At 36.9% G+C, this 12,958-nt stretch overlaps 1 protein-coding gene across 1 annotated transcript in view; it reads right to left on the bottom strand.

Annotated features, from left to right (window-relative positions):
• Positions 1-12,958, bottom strand: part of SPAG16 (sperm associated antigen 16) — a 1,085,475-nt gene that overhangs the window by 1,023,463 nt on the left and 49,054 nt on the right. The gene's annotated exons all lie outside the window — the stretch shown is intronic.

Genomic DNA, 12,958 nt, shown 5'->3' with positions numbered 1-12,958 from the left:
TAATTTTAAGTTTAAATCCAATTCCATGGGTGATTATTAGGAATCCATTATAAATAAACATCTGAAACATTTATTTCACAGCATCATTTCCTGAATCAAGAATACTTATTGTACACTTTGAATGATAATTATTCAGTACTCTACTTTGAGAGAAGTTTCTCCTCTGTTGAAATTACTTCACAACAACTTAATTCATCTTTCTATTTATAAAAGATGAGGAAAGTATTAGCTGGGAAGTAAAATATGAAGAGACTTGTTTTTCCTGAAACTCTTAGTTCATTTTCCGCCCACAGACACTCCTTGTTTTATTAAACATGTTTTATAATTAAGAACATTTGTTAGTTTGGTGGCATATAATTTACCTATATTTCCTGAAAAATAGGCTTGAATTAAAAACTCAACCTTAAAGAGTTCTCTCTTTAAGTGTGCTCCTCAAGGATTGAGGAGCAATCCTCACTGTATGTGATTATACCAACACAAAAACCATCTGTTTCATTATATACAGATACACACATTTTTCCTACTATCACTGAGTAGTAATATTCCTTTATTAATAGAAAATAGCAGATAATAAATTGTAACCTATAGATTAGTGCTCATGAAATGCCTGGCTGGAAAAAAAAAGTAAAAAATGTATATCTATTCTTGGATGCCAAATGGATTATGAAAGTTTTAAATATACTTATTTAGAATAGTATAAGATTTACATAAAAGCTGAAATGTACACCAGCACCTTATTCCCATTGTTAACATCATGCATTACCATAATGTGTTTGACACAATGAGACAATATTGATAATTATTATTAACAATGTCCATATTGCATTCTAATTTCATTAAGGTTTTTCTTTTAATTTTATTTACTTATTGAAGAGAGAGAGAAAGAGTACAAGCAGGGAGAGGGAGATGGACAATCAGACTTGGTGCTGAGCATTGACATAATATCATGCAGGGCTCTATCTCACCACCTTGAGATTATAGCCTGAGTCAAAATCAAGAGTCAGACCCTTAACTGACTGAGTTACCCAGGCTCCCCAGGATTTTTCTAATATCCTTTTTCTGTTCTAAGATCACATCCAAGATATCGTACATTTAGTCATCTTGTCTTCTTTTATTATTATTTTATTTAAATTCAATTAATTAACCTATAGTGTATTATTCATTTCAGAGATAGAGTTCAGTGATTCATCAGTTGTATATAATACTCAGTGCTCATTATATCATGTGCCCTCCTTAATGTCCATCACCCGATTATCCCATACCTCACCCCCTCTCCCCTCCAGCAGCCCTCAGTTTGTTTCCTCTTATGATTTGTCTCCCTTTCTGATTTTGTCTCATTTTATTTTTCCCCTCCTTTCCCCTATGCTCCTCTGTTGTAGCATCACAATTCTGGACTTGAGGCTCTATTAAAAAGATGTAATCCTCAAGACAGTATGGTACTGGCACACAAACAGACACATATCATTGAACAGAATAGAAAACCCAGAAATGGACCCTCAACTCTATGGTTGGCTAATCTTCAACAAAGCAGGAGAGAATATACAATAGAAAAAAAGATAGTCCCTTCAACAAATGGTATTGGGGAAATTGGACAGTCCCATGCAGAAGAATGGAACTGGACCATTTCCTTACACCATACTCAAAAACAGACGCAAAATGGATGAAAGATGACCTCAATGTGAGACAGGAATCCATCAAAATCCTTGAGGAGCACACAGGCAGCAAACTCTTCGACCTCAGCTGCATCAACTTCTTGTAAGACATGAAAGCAAGGGGGGGAAGGCAAAAATGAACTACTGGGAATTCATCAAGATAAAAAGCTTTTGCACAGCAAAGGAAAGAGCTGACAAAACCAAAAGACAACTGACAAAATGGAAAAAGATATTTAAAACGTCTTATCAGAAAGTAGTATCTAAAATCTATCAAGAACTTATCAGAGTCATCATGTCTTCTTAGCTTCTTCTGGATTGGGACAGTTTCTTGGACTTTCCCTCATTTTGATGACCTTGACAATTTTGAGTATTGGTCAGATAATATTTTGGAGTATGTCCATACATTTGGGTTTGTCTCATGTTTTCTCATGATTAGATAGGAGTTACCGTTTTGAGGAGGAAGAGCACAAAGTAGGAGTGTCATTAATAGCTCATCAAGAATATATCAACGTGATTAAAGATTGATGATGTTAATCCTGATCACCTTCCTGAAGTAATATTTGCCAGGTTTCTCTATATAAAATTAGTCTTTCCCCCATTTTCACTGTACTTGTGGAAGCAAGTCATTTAGTTTAGCCAACAGTGAACAGCTGGGGTGTTAAGCTCCACTTCCTTGAGGGAAAGATTGTCTACATATATCATTTGAGATTCTTTTTTGAGAGAAATATCTTTATTTTTCACCATTTATATACTCATCCATTTATTTATATCGGTATGAACTCATAGATATTTATTTTATACTCTGGGTTATAATCCCATACTGTATTACTTATTTTGTTGCTCAAATTGTTCAAAATGTGACCACTGGGAGCTCTTTCAAGATGATTCCTATAATAAGTATGACTCCATTTTTTGATGTTTAATGCAAACTGTTTTTAAGCCTTAACTTCCTACTTCCCTTAGGACTAGGCTAATAGGAAAGACTAGATTGCTCCCTTCTTTGCCACTGGTGGGAGATTCAAACCATATAAGCCTCTTCTCCCATACAGGAACTCTCATCCTTCTCCTAAACCCTAAATACAACAAACACCATAAGCCAGTCTCCTTCTTAGTTCTCTCAAGACATTTCAGGCCTTCATGTAAGGCTTGTGCTGCTCTCCCCTCAGAGTTCAATTATATAACGTAGATGTTTGCATACCTTCTTGCTGTATGTATAGCACAGTCAGTCTCAACATCCAAACAAAATTTGGTTGTTGGTCCACTTAGGAAGCGCCCGCACAGTTCCTTTGTCCCTTGATATACCCTAACATTTTCTTCAGTCCCTTCCCCCCCGCCTTTTACCTTCTTCCCTCCCTTCCTTCCTTCTTTCCTTCCTTCCTTTCTCTTTCCTTCTCTCTCTCTTACTTTCTGAGTATCTCCTAACATTCTAGTGTAACAAGATGGGACAAATGTTCCAGGTTCATTTTGTATCTTCCCCGCCCAGCCTATAATCAGCCATTTCTCCAAGGATCCCTAGCTTCCTTTTATTAGAGAATGGTATTAGAAACAGATATCAGTGCACCAGGTATACTCATTTGCTACTGGAGTGTCATTACTTCTAGATTCTCTCAGCAAGCTGACCTAGAAAATACATACATTTACTTTTTAGAATGCCTCCTGAATTAGAGACTCATGATCCAAAAACAGATAAAATGTAACTTTATACACACACACATACAAATTATATATATTTTCAATCTTAGGACTATAGCTCAGAATTTACAACATTTTCAGTAATTTTGCAAAATAAACTAGGTTTTTCTATAAGATTTAAATAAATTTGAAAGTTGCTATATCATTACTTATGAAAAGAATTTGAAAATACATACTTCTTTTAGATTTTTGTCATCTCACAGTATACTTTCACTTTTATATAGAAACTGAGTACCACTAAAAAATTCTAAATTCTAACCTTTCTTCTTTCAAGATATTAGAGAGATCTATATGTTTAAAGAGAAAGATAGTGAGCTAAATGTTCATTAAGAGGTTTTTAAAGAAGTGATGATTAGGAAAAAATTATAAAATACTTCTTATTGCTTCAAGTATATACCCAAAAGTTTTGGTTAGAAGTGACTTCTAAGAGGGGTGTCTGGGTGGTTCAGTTGGTTGAGCATTCAACTTGTGATTTTGGCTCAGGCTGTGGTCTTTGGGTTGTGAGACTGAACCTCATGTAGAGCTCCATGCTCAGTGGGGTTGCTACTTGAGATTCTCCCTCTCCCTTTCCCTTTGCCCCTCTCCCACTTCTCTAAAGCGAATTTTTAAAAAAAGTGACTTCTCAGAGCATCACTGAAATAAAACAAACATTGAAAATAGAAATGTAATAAAAAAAAAAAGTGCTTAAGAGTGGTGAAGGGAGATCGGGAGGAAGCAGGATGGGGGAGGAGTAGGAGAATGAGATATCATTATATCCCAGGAGTTCAGTCAGATAGTTATCAAACCATTCTGAACACCTACAAACTCAATAGGAGATAGAGGATGAGAACAGCTGCAATTCTGGGAACAGAAAATTGACCACTTTCCGGAAGGTAGAATATGTGGAGAAGTGAATCCGAGGCAACATATGGGAAGATAAACCGCAGAGGGAGGGGCTGGCTCCTGGCAAATGAAAGAGCAGCAGAGCACAAAATCAGAATTGCTAGAAGTCTGCTCCACTGAAGCACGTCACTCCAGAGGCTAAGCAAGGGTAGAGCCCTCACAGGGAGAGTGTGGTCTCAGGACCTGCAAAGCCACAGAAAGACCAGGGGCATGTAAGTGTGGCAAAGCTGCCAGGTATCAGAGTAGGAAAGCCAGCTATGGAGACAGAGCTCAGGAGTGAGCTCTCAGCTTGGCATTACCTTAAACCATGATCCAAGGCACAGTCGGGACACTGCCCCAGCAAGGACCCCACAAGTGGCAGATATGGAGAAACACCCTCCTTCCTCGTCCAAGAGGAGCGGCATGGGAGTGACCAGCAGAAACCTGCTGGGTTTGGAGACTCCAAATGGAGCCATGAACCAGAGATAGCAACACTCAGTCAAGGCTGGGTGAGCACGGAGTGCAACCAGAGACCAGACAGGCAGGATGGACTGACTACTTTTCTCTGAGGGCACACTGAGGAGTGAGGCCCAAATCTCTGGATCCTATGGAGCCAGCTGTTGAGAGGCTGCCATTTTCATTCTCATCCTCCAAAGCTCTATGGAAAGCGTTCAGGGAACAAAAGCTACAGAGAGTGAACCTCAGCATATTACCTAGTCTGGCCACTGGCAAGGCTGGTGCAATTCTGCCTCGGGTAAAGACATTTGAGAATCACGGCAACAGGCCCATCCCCCAGAAGACCAGCAAGAATATCCAGACAAAATCAAGTTCACCAATCAATGAGAACTGCAGAAGTCCAGAGCTAGGGGAAAGCAACACATAGAATTCATGGCTTTTTTCCCATGCTCCTTTAGTCTATCAAAGAAAATTTGTTTTAATTTTATTTTTTCTTATTCTTTTTTAAACTTTTCCTCTTTCCTCTTTTAATGTTTAACTATTTTATCAATATCTTTTTAAAAAACATCTTAAATTTTCATTGTTATACTCATGTTTTATCCCCTCATTGTATTTAACCTTATTTTTTGTGTATATATATGTATATATATGTATATATATATGTATAGGTGTTTGGTTTTTTTTAATTTTCTTTAAAATTTTGAGATACAACTGCAGGGTCATAGGGTAGCTCTATTTTTAATTTCTTAAAGAATCTCCACACTGTTTTCCAAGGTGGCTGCACCGACTTGCATTGCCACCAACAGTGTAAGAGGGTTCCCTTTCTCCACATCTTCTCCAACACTTGTTGTTTACTATCTTGTTGATTTTGGCCGTTCTAACTGGTATAAGGTGGTATCTCAATGTGGTTTTGATTTGAATCTCCCTGATGGCTAATGATGATGAACATTTTTTCATGTGTCTGTTAGCCATTTGTATGTCTTCATTGGAGAAGTGTCTGTTCATGTCTTCTGCCCATTTTTTGATGTGATTATCTGTTTTGTGTGTGTTGAGTTTGAGGAGTTCTTTACAGATCTTGGATATCAGCCCTTGGTCTGTAGTGTCATTTGCAAATATCTTCTCCCACTCTGTGGGAGTTTTGTGTTGTTTTGTGAACTATTTCCTTTGCTGTGCAGAAACTTTTGATCTTGATGAAGTCCCAAAAGTTCATTTTTGCTTTTGTTTCCTTTGCCTTTGGAGACGTGTATTGAAAGAAGCTGCTGTGGCCAAAGTCGAAGAGGTTACTGCCTATGTTCTCCTGTAGAATTTTGATAGATTCTTGCCTCACATTGAGGTATTTTATTCATTTTGAGTTTATCTTTGTGTATGGTGTAAGAAAAATGCACTACTGTGTATTTACCCTAAAGATACAGATGTAGTGAAAAGAAAGGCCATCTGTACCTCAGTGTTCATAGCAGCAATGGCCATAGTCATCAAACTGTGGAAAGAGCCACAATACTCTTCAACAAACAAATGGATAAAGAAGATATGGTCCATATATACAATGAAGTATTATGCCTCCATCAGAAATGATGAATAACCAACTTCTGTATCAACATGAACAGGACTGGAGGAGATTATGCTGAGTGAAATAAGTCAAGCAGAGTCAAATATCATATGGTCTCACTTACTTGTGGAGGATAAGGAATAACACAGAGGATATTTGGAGATGGAGAGGAGAAGTGAGTTGGGGGAAATTGAGGTGGAGACAAACCATTAGAGACTACGGACTCTGAGAAAAAAACTGAGGGCTTTGGGGGGGTGGGCGGGGTTGAGTGAGCCTGGTGGTGGGTATTATAGAGGGCACGTATTGCATGGAGCACTGGGTGTGGTGTATAAACGATGAATTTGGAACACTGAAAAAAAATAAAATTAAGCTAAATTTTAAAAAATTGGGATACAATTTATTCTAATAGATCAAAATATACCCTACATCTAGTCCATGGCTTTGTTCTAGTCTCCACCCTGATCACATTCTCTTTTTTTTTTTTCCAACCATCGTATCAACTCCTTTTAGAACCTTTTATAATTTCTACCTTACACTCATATTCCATCCCTTCATCGTGTTTACCCTTATTTTAAGATATATATATATATATATATCTTTAAAATTTTGGGAGGTAGTTTCTTCTAAGAGACAAGAATACACCCAAAATCAAGTGGGTGGCTCTGTTCTACTCACTAGTCTAATATATATATATGTATATATATATTTTTTTAATTTTTTCTCCCTTTCTTGTCCCCCGGGTTTTGGGTCTCTTCTGATTTGGTTAGTGTATATTTTTCTGGGGTCTTTACCACCCTTTTAATATTTTGTTCTCTCATTCATCTATTCTTATCGGATAAAATGACAAGGTGGAAAAAAATAACAAGAAAAAAAAAAAAGGACAGGAGGCAGTACTGACAGCTAGGGACCTAATCAATGCAGACATTAGTAATATGTCAGAATTAGAGTTCAGAATAACAATTATCAAGGTGCTAGCTGGGCTCCAAAAAAGTATGGAAGGTATTAGAGAATCCCTTTCTGGAGAAATAAAATCCCTTAGGAGAAATAAAAGAACTAATATCTATCCAAGTCGAAGTCAAAAAAGCTATTAATGAGATGCAATCAAAATGGAGGCTCTTACTGCTAGGATAAATGATGCAGAAGAGAGAATTAGTGATATAGGAGACAAAATACAAAGAATAAAGAAGCTGAGCAAGATACCAAAAATCAAAACAATATTAGAATAATTGGGACCCCAGAAAAGAGAAAGAGAGAGGGACAGAAGGTATATTGGAGGAAATTATAGTAAAGCATTTCCCTAATATGGCAAAGGGAACAAGCATCAAAATCCAGGAAGCACAGAGAACCCCCTTCAAAAAAAAAAAAAAAAAAAAAAAAAATACGTCCACACCCCATCATCTAAGAGTGAAACTTACCAGTCTTAGTGACAAAGAGAAAATCCTGAAAGCAATCAGGACAAGACGTTTGTAGCATACAATGGTAAAAATATTAGATTGGCAGCAGACTTATTCACAGAGACCTGGCAGGCCAGAAAGAACTGGCATGATATATTCAGAGCACTAAATGAGAAAAATATGCAGGCAAGAATACTATATCCAGCTAGGCTATCACTGAAAATAGAAGCAGAGATAAAAAGCTTCCAGGATAAACCAAAATTGAAAGAATTTGCAAACACCAAACCAGCCCCACAGGAAATATTGAAAGGGTCCTCTAATCAAAGAGAGACCCTAAAAGTAGTAGATCAGAAAGGAACAGAGACAATATGCAGTAACAGTCATCTTACAGCTAATGCAATGGCACTAAATTCATATCTTTCAATAGTTATCCTGAATGTAAATGGGCTAAATGCCAACAATCAAAAGACACAGGGTATCAGAATGGAAAAAAGAACAAGACCCGTCAATATGCTGTCTAAGAAACTCGTTTTAAACCCAAAGACACCACCATATTTAAAGTGAGGGGGTAGAAAACAATTTACCATTGGACATCAAAAAAAAAAAAAAAAAAAAAGCTGGGGTGGCAATCCTTACATCAGATCAATTAGATTTTAAGCCAAAGACTATACTAAGAAATGTATGTCATTTATGTCATACTTAAAGGGTATGTCCAACAAGAAGATCTAACAATTTTAAATATCTATGCCCCTAACATGGGACCAGCCAATTATATACACCAATTAATAACAAAATCAAAGAAACACATCAACAATATACAATAACAGTAGGGGACTTTAAACCTCCCTCACTGAAATGGAGAGGTCACCTAAGCCAAAGATCAGCAAGGAAATAAAGGCTTTAAATGACACACTGGAGCAGATGGACATCACAGGTATATTCAGAACATTCCATCCCAAAGCAACAGAATGCACATTCTTCTCTAGTCCACATGGAACATTCTCCAGAATAGATCACATCCTGGGTCACTAATCAGGTCTCAACCAGTACCAAAAGCTTAGGATCATTCCCTGCATATTTTCAGACCACAACGTTCTGAAACTAGAACTCAAACACAAGAGGAAAACTGGAAAGAACTCAAATACATGGAGGCTAAAGAGCATCCTACTAAAGAATGAAAGGGCCAACCAGGAATTAAAAGAATTGAAAAAATTCATGGAAACAAATGAAAATGAAAATAAAATGGTTCAAAATCTGTGGGACACAGCAAAGACAGTCCCGAGAGGACAAGGCCTTTCTCAAGAAACAGGAAAGGTCTCAAGTACACAAACTAACCCTACACCTAAATGAGCTGGAGAAAGAACAGCAAAGAAAGCCTAAACCCAGCATGAGAAGAGAACTAATAAAGGCCAGAGCAGAAATCAATGAAATAGAAACCAAAAGAACAGTAGAATAAATCAACGAAACTAGGAGCTGGTTCTTTGAAAGAATTAATTAGATTGATAGAACTTGCCAGACTTATCAAAGAGAAAAGAGAAAGGACCCAAATAAATAAAATCATGAATGATAGAGGAGAGATCACAACCAATACCATAGAAATACAAACAATTATAAGAACATATTATGAGAAACTATATGCCAGCAAATTTGGCAATCTGGAAGAAAAGGTATTCCTAGAGACATATAAACTACCAAAACTGAACCAGGAAGAAATGGAAAACCTAAACAGACCCATAAGCAGTGAGGAGATTGAAGCAGTCATCAAAAATCCCCCAACAAACAAGAGCCCAGGGCCAGACAGCTTCCCAGGGGAAATTTACCAAACATTTAAAGAAGAACTAATTCCTATTCTCCTGAAACTATTCAAAAAAATAGAAATGGAAGAAAAACTTCCAAACTCATTTTATAAGGCCAGCATTACCTTGACCCTAAAACCAGACAGAGACGCCATCAAAAAAGAGAATTACAGACCAATATCCTTGATGAACACAGATGCAAAAATTCTCACCAAAATACTAGCCAACAGGATTCAACAGTAGATTAAAAGGATTATTCACCATGACTATTCCTGGGCTGCAAGGTTGGTTCAACATCTGCAAATCAATCAATACATTAATAAAGAAAGAACAAGAAACATATGATACTCTTAATAGATGCTGAAAAAGCATTTGACAAAGTACAGCATTCTTTCTTGATCAAAACTCTTCACAGTGTAGGGATAGAGGATACATACCTCAATATCATCAAAGCCATCTATAAAAAACCACAGCGAATATCATTCTCAAAGGGGAAAAACTGAGAGATTTCCCTCTAAGGTCAGTGACATGGCAGGGATGTCCACTATCATCACTGCAATTCAACATAGTACTAAAAGTCCTAGCCTCAGCAATCAGACAACAAAAACAAAAGGCATCTGGATTGGCAAAGAAAAAGTCAAATTCTCACTCTTTGCAGATGATATGATACTTTATCTGGAAAACCTAAAAGACTCTACTCCAAAACTGCTAGAACTCATACCAGAATTCAGTAAAGTGTCAGGATATAAAATCAAGGCACAGGAATCAGTTGTACTTCCATACACCAACAACAATACAGAAAAAAGAGAAATTACGGAGTCAATCCCATTTACACTTGCACACAAAACCATAAGATACCTAGGAATAAACCTAACCAAAGAACCAAAGAATCTGTAACTCAGAAAACTATAAAGTACTCATGAAAGAAATTGAGGAAGACACAGAAATGGAAAGTGTTCCATGTTCATGGATTGGAAGAACAAATAATGTGAAAATATGTATGATACCTGGAGCAATCTACAAATTTAACACAATCCCTATCAAATACCATCAATTTTTTTCAAAGAAATGGAACAAAAAATCCTAAAATTTATATGGAACCAGAAAAGATCCTGAATAGCTAGAAGAATGTTGAAAAAGAAAGCTAAAGTTGGTGGCATCACAATTCTAGACTTCAACCTCTATTACAAAACTGTAATCATCAAGACAGTATGATACTGGCACAAAAACAGACACATAGATCAGTGGAACACAAAAGAGAGTCCAGAAATAGACTCTCAACTCTATGGTCAACTACTCTTAGACAAAGCAACCTTTTTGACCTCAGCTGCAGCAACTTCTTCCTAAAAACATCGCCAAAGGCAAGGGAAGCAAGGCCAAAAATGAACTTTTAGGACTTCATGAAGATCAAAATCTTTGCACAGCAAAGGAAAGAGTCAAAAAAACCAAAAGACAACTGACAGAATGGGAGAAGATATTCACAAATAACATACCAGATAAAGGGTTAGCATCCAAAAGTGTAAAGAACTTACCAAAGTCAACACCCAAAGAACAAATAATCCAATCAAGAAATGGGCAGAAGACATGAAAAGACATTTCTGCAAAGACTTAGTTTGTTTTGTGAGATTAAGAATCGCTTATGGTTTGTCTCCCTCCTGATCCTATCTTGTTTCATTTTTTCCTTCCTTAAGCTCAGGAAACAAACTGAGGGTTGCTGCGGGGTGGGAGGATAGGGATAGAGTGGCTGGGTTATGGACATCAGGGAAGGTATGTGCTATGGTGAGTGCTGTGAAAAGTATAAGCCTGATGGTTCACAGACCTGCACCTCTGGGACAAATAATACATTATATGTTAATAAAAATAATTTTTAAAAAAGCATAAGGCAAGTAATTTGATCTCTGTTCAATAGTAAGAATATAAGTAAAATGATCTGAATGCTTATATGGCTACTGTGCAGCTCAGCTGGAACTCATACATACTCTCCCAATCTTTAGTTCTTCTAACTAAACCACTAAGAAACAATCTGAAACCCAAAGAGTATATGTGACCTAAAAGTGTTCTCAAAACGACCTTTGATCTAACCTCAGAAATTCAACTCATATTAAAATTAGGGGAATTGATGGCCTTTTCAGGAAGATAACTTAGTCCTAATTACACATAAGATAAGTATAGATCCAGTATAGGACAGGTGCAAATACAGAAATCAAAAATCGAGAGAGGAGTGTAAGCACTTGCCAGCGTGGATTCCTGGAAAACCCTAGTATTCTTGAATAGTGAAACTCAGTATGAGTGGTCTGTCAGAGGTGTCAGAGTATACACGATCTTTTGGGGATATATGGCCAGATCATAGATGGATTCCTCCCTGGAGAAGGATAATAGTGAGATAAGTATGAGACCAGGGAATAAAAAGAATAAGATGGGTAGCAAAAGTCTAAGCAGGGCCTATGGCAGGATAAGAAGTAGAAGCAACCTAAATCTAGCATGAAGTACTCCAAGAGCTGTGCCTTTTGTTGGGATGCTGGGGAGAGGGGTTAGATTAAAAAGAGCAAGGAGATGAAATTCTGAAGGTTTGATATATAATGCTATAAAAATGTAAATTATTGTTAAACTCATCTTATGCAATATTACCAATAATACAATTCAGACATTCAAGAACACAAAATCAAAATTCAAGCACAAAGGAGCATGGAGACACAAGTAATGTTTTGCATTTTAGTAGCTAAGAATTACACTCAAAAACAGACAAAATACAACTTGATTAAAGTATATCTTAACAATAAAATCATTCAAGGAAGAATATAACCATCTTGCAAGTTATTGTAGCTTCTGAAAGTTTGGCCGAAACTGAGAATCTACAGAAAACAATAAAACAATGTTAAGCATAGTTGCACTTTTATATTTTCTAATAAACTGTTACATATTTTTTAAGTGACCCATAAACATTTTGTTCTACCTTTCTTGATTCCTATACCAGATATTCCTCATCATTGTCCTACACCCATGCAAAAACCCCCAGGAAGAATGGAAAAGGGTGTTAGCAGAAATGACTGAAATTGAGTCCAAAACGAGGGTTGTCGAATTCATTTGGGGGTAAATTCCAAGGAGTTTTACTCATTATCTCACATACATTTCACAACAATATTTTTTAAAAGGGCAAGTCATTGTGGCTATACTTTATGTATGAGAAATCTGACTTCAAAGTGTTTAAGGCCCATATTTATAGGTGTCAAAGTTAGCATTTAAACCCAAGTTTGGGGACACCTGGGTGGCTCAGTATGTTTAGCATCTGCCTTCATTCAGCTCAGGTCATGATCCCAGGGTCCTGGGATGGAGTACCGCATCAAGCTCCTTGCTCAGAGGGGAGCTTGTTTCTCCCTCTGCCTGCGGCTCCCCCTACTTATGCTCTTTCTCTCTCTCTGAAAGATAGATAGATACATACATACATAAATACATACATACATAAAAATCTTTTTAAAAAATTAAAATAAATAAAAAAGCCCATGTTTGACAACGGCTGAGTTTTTTTCCTCTCACTATACTTTGTATCTCCTATACATTTAT

Source organism: Meles meles, chromosome 9, assembly GCF_922984935.1.
Source record: "Meles meles chromosome 9, mMelMel3.1 paternal haplotype, whole genome shotgun sequence".
Classification (NCBI taxonomy): Eukaryota; Metazoa; Chordata; class Mammalia; order Carnivora; family Mustelidae; genus Meles; species Meles meles.
The sequence above is the reverse complement of the archived record's forward strand: the minus strand, read 5'-3'. Positions and strand labels throughout refer to the sequence as shown.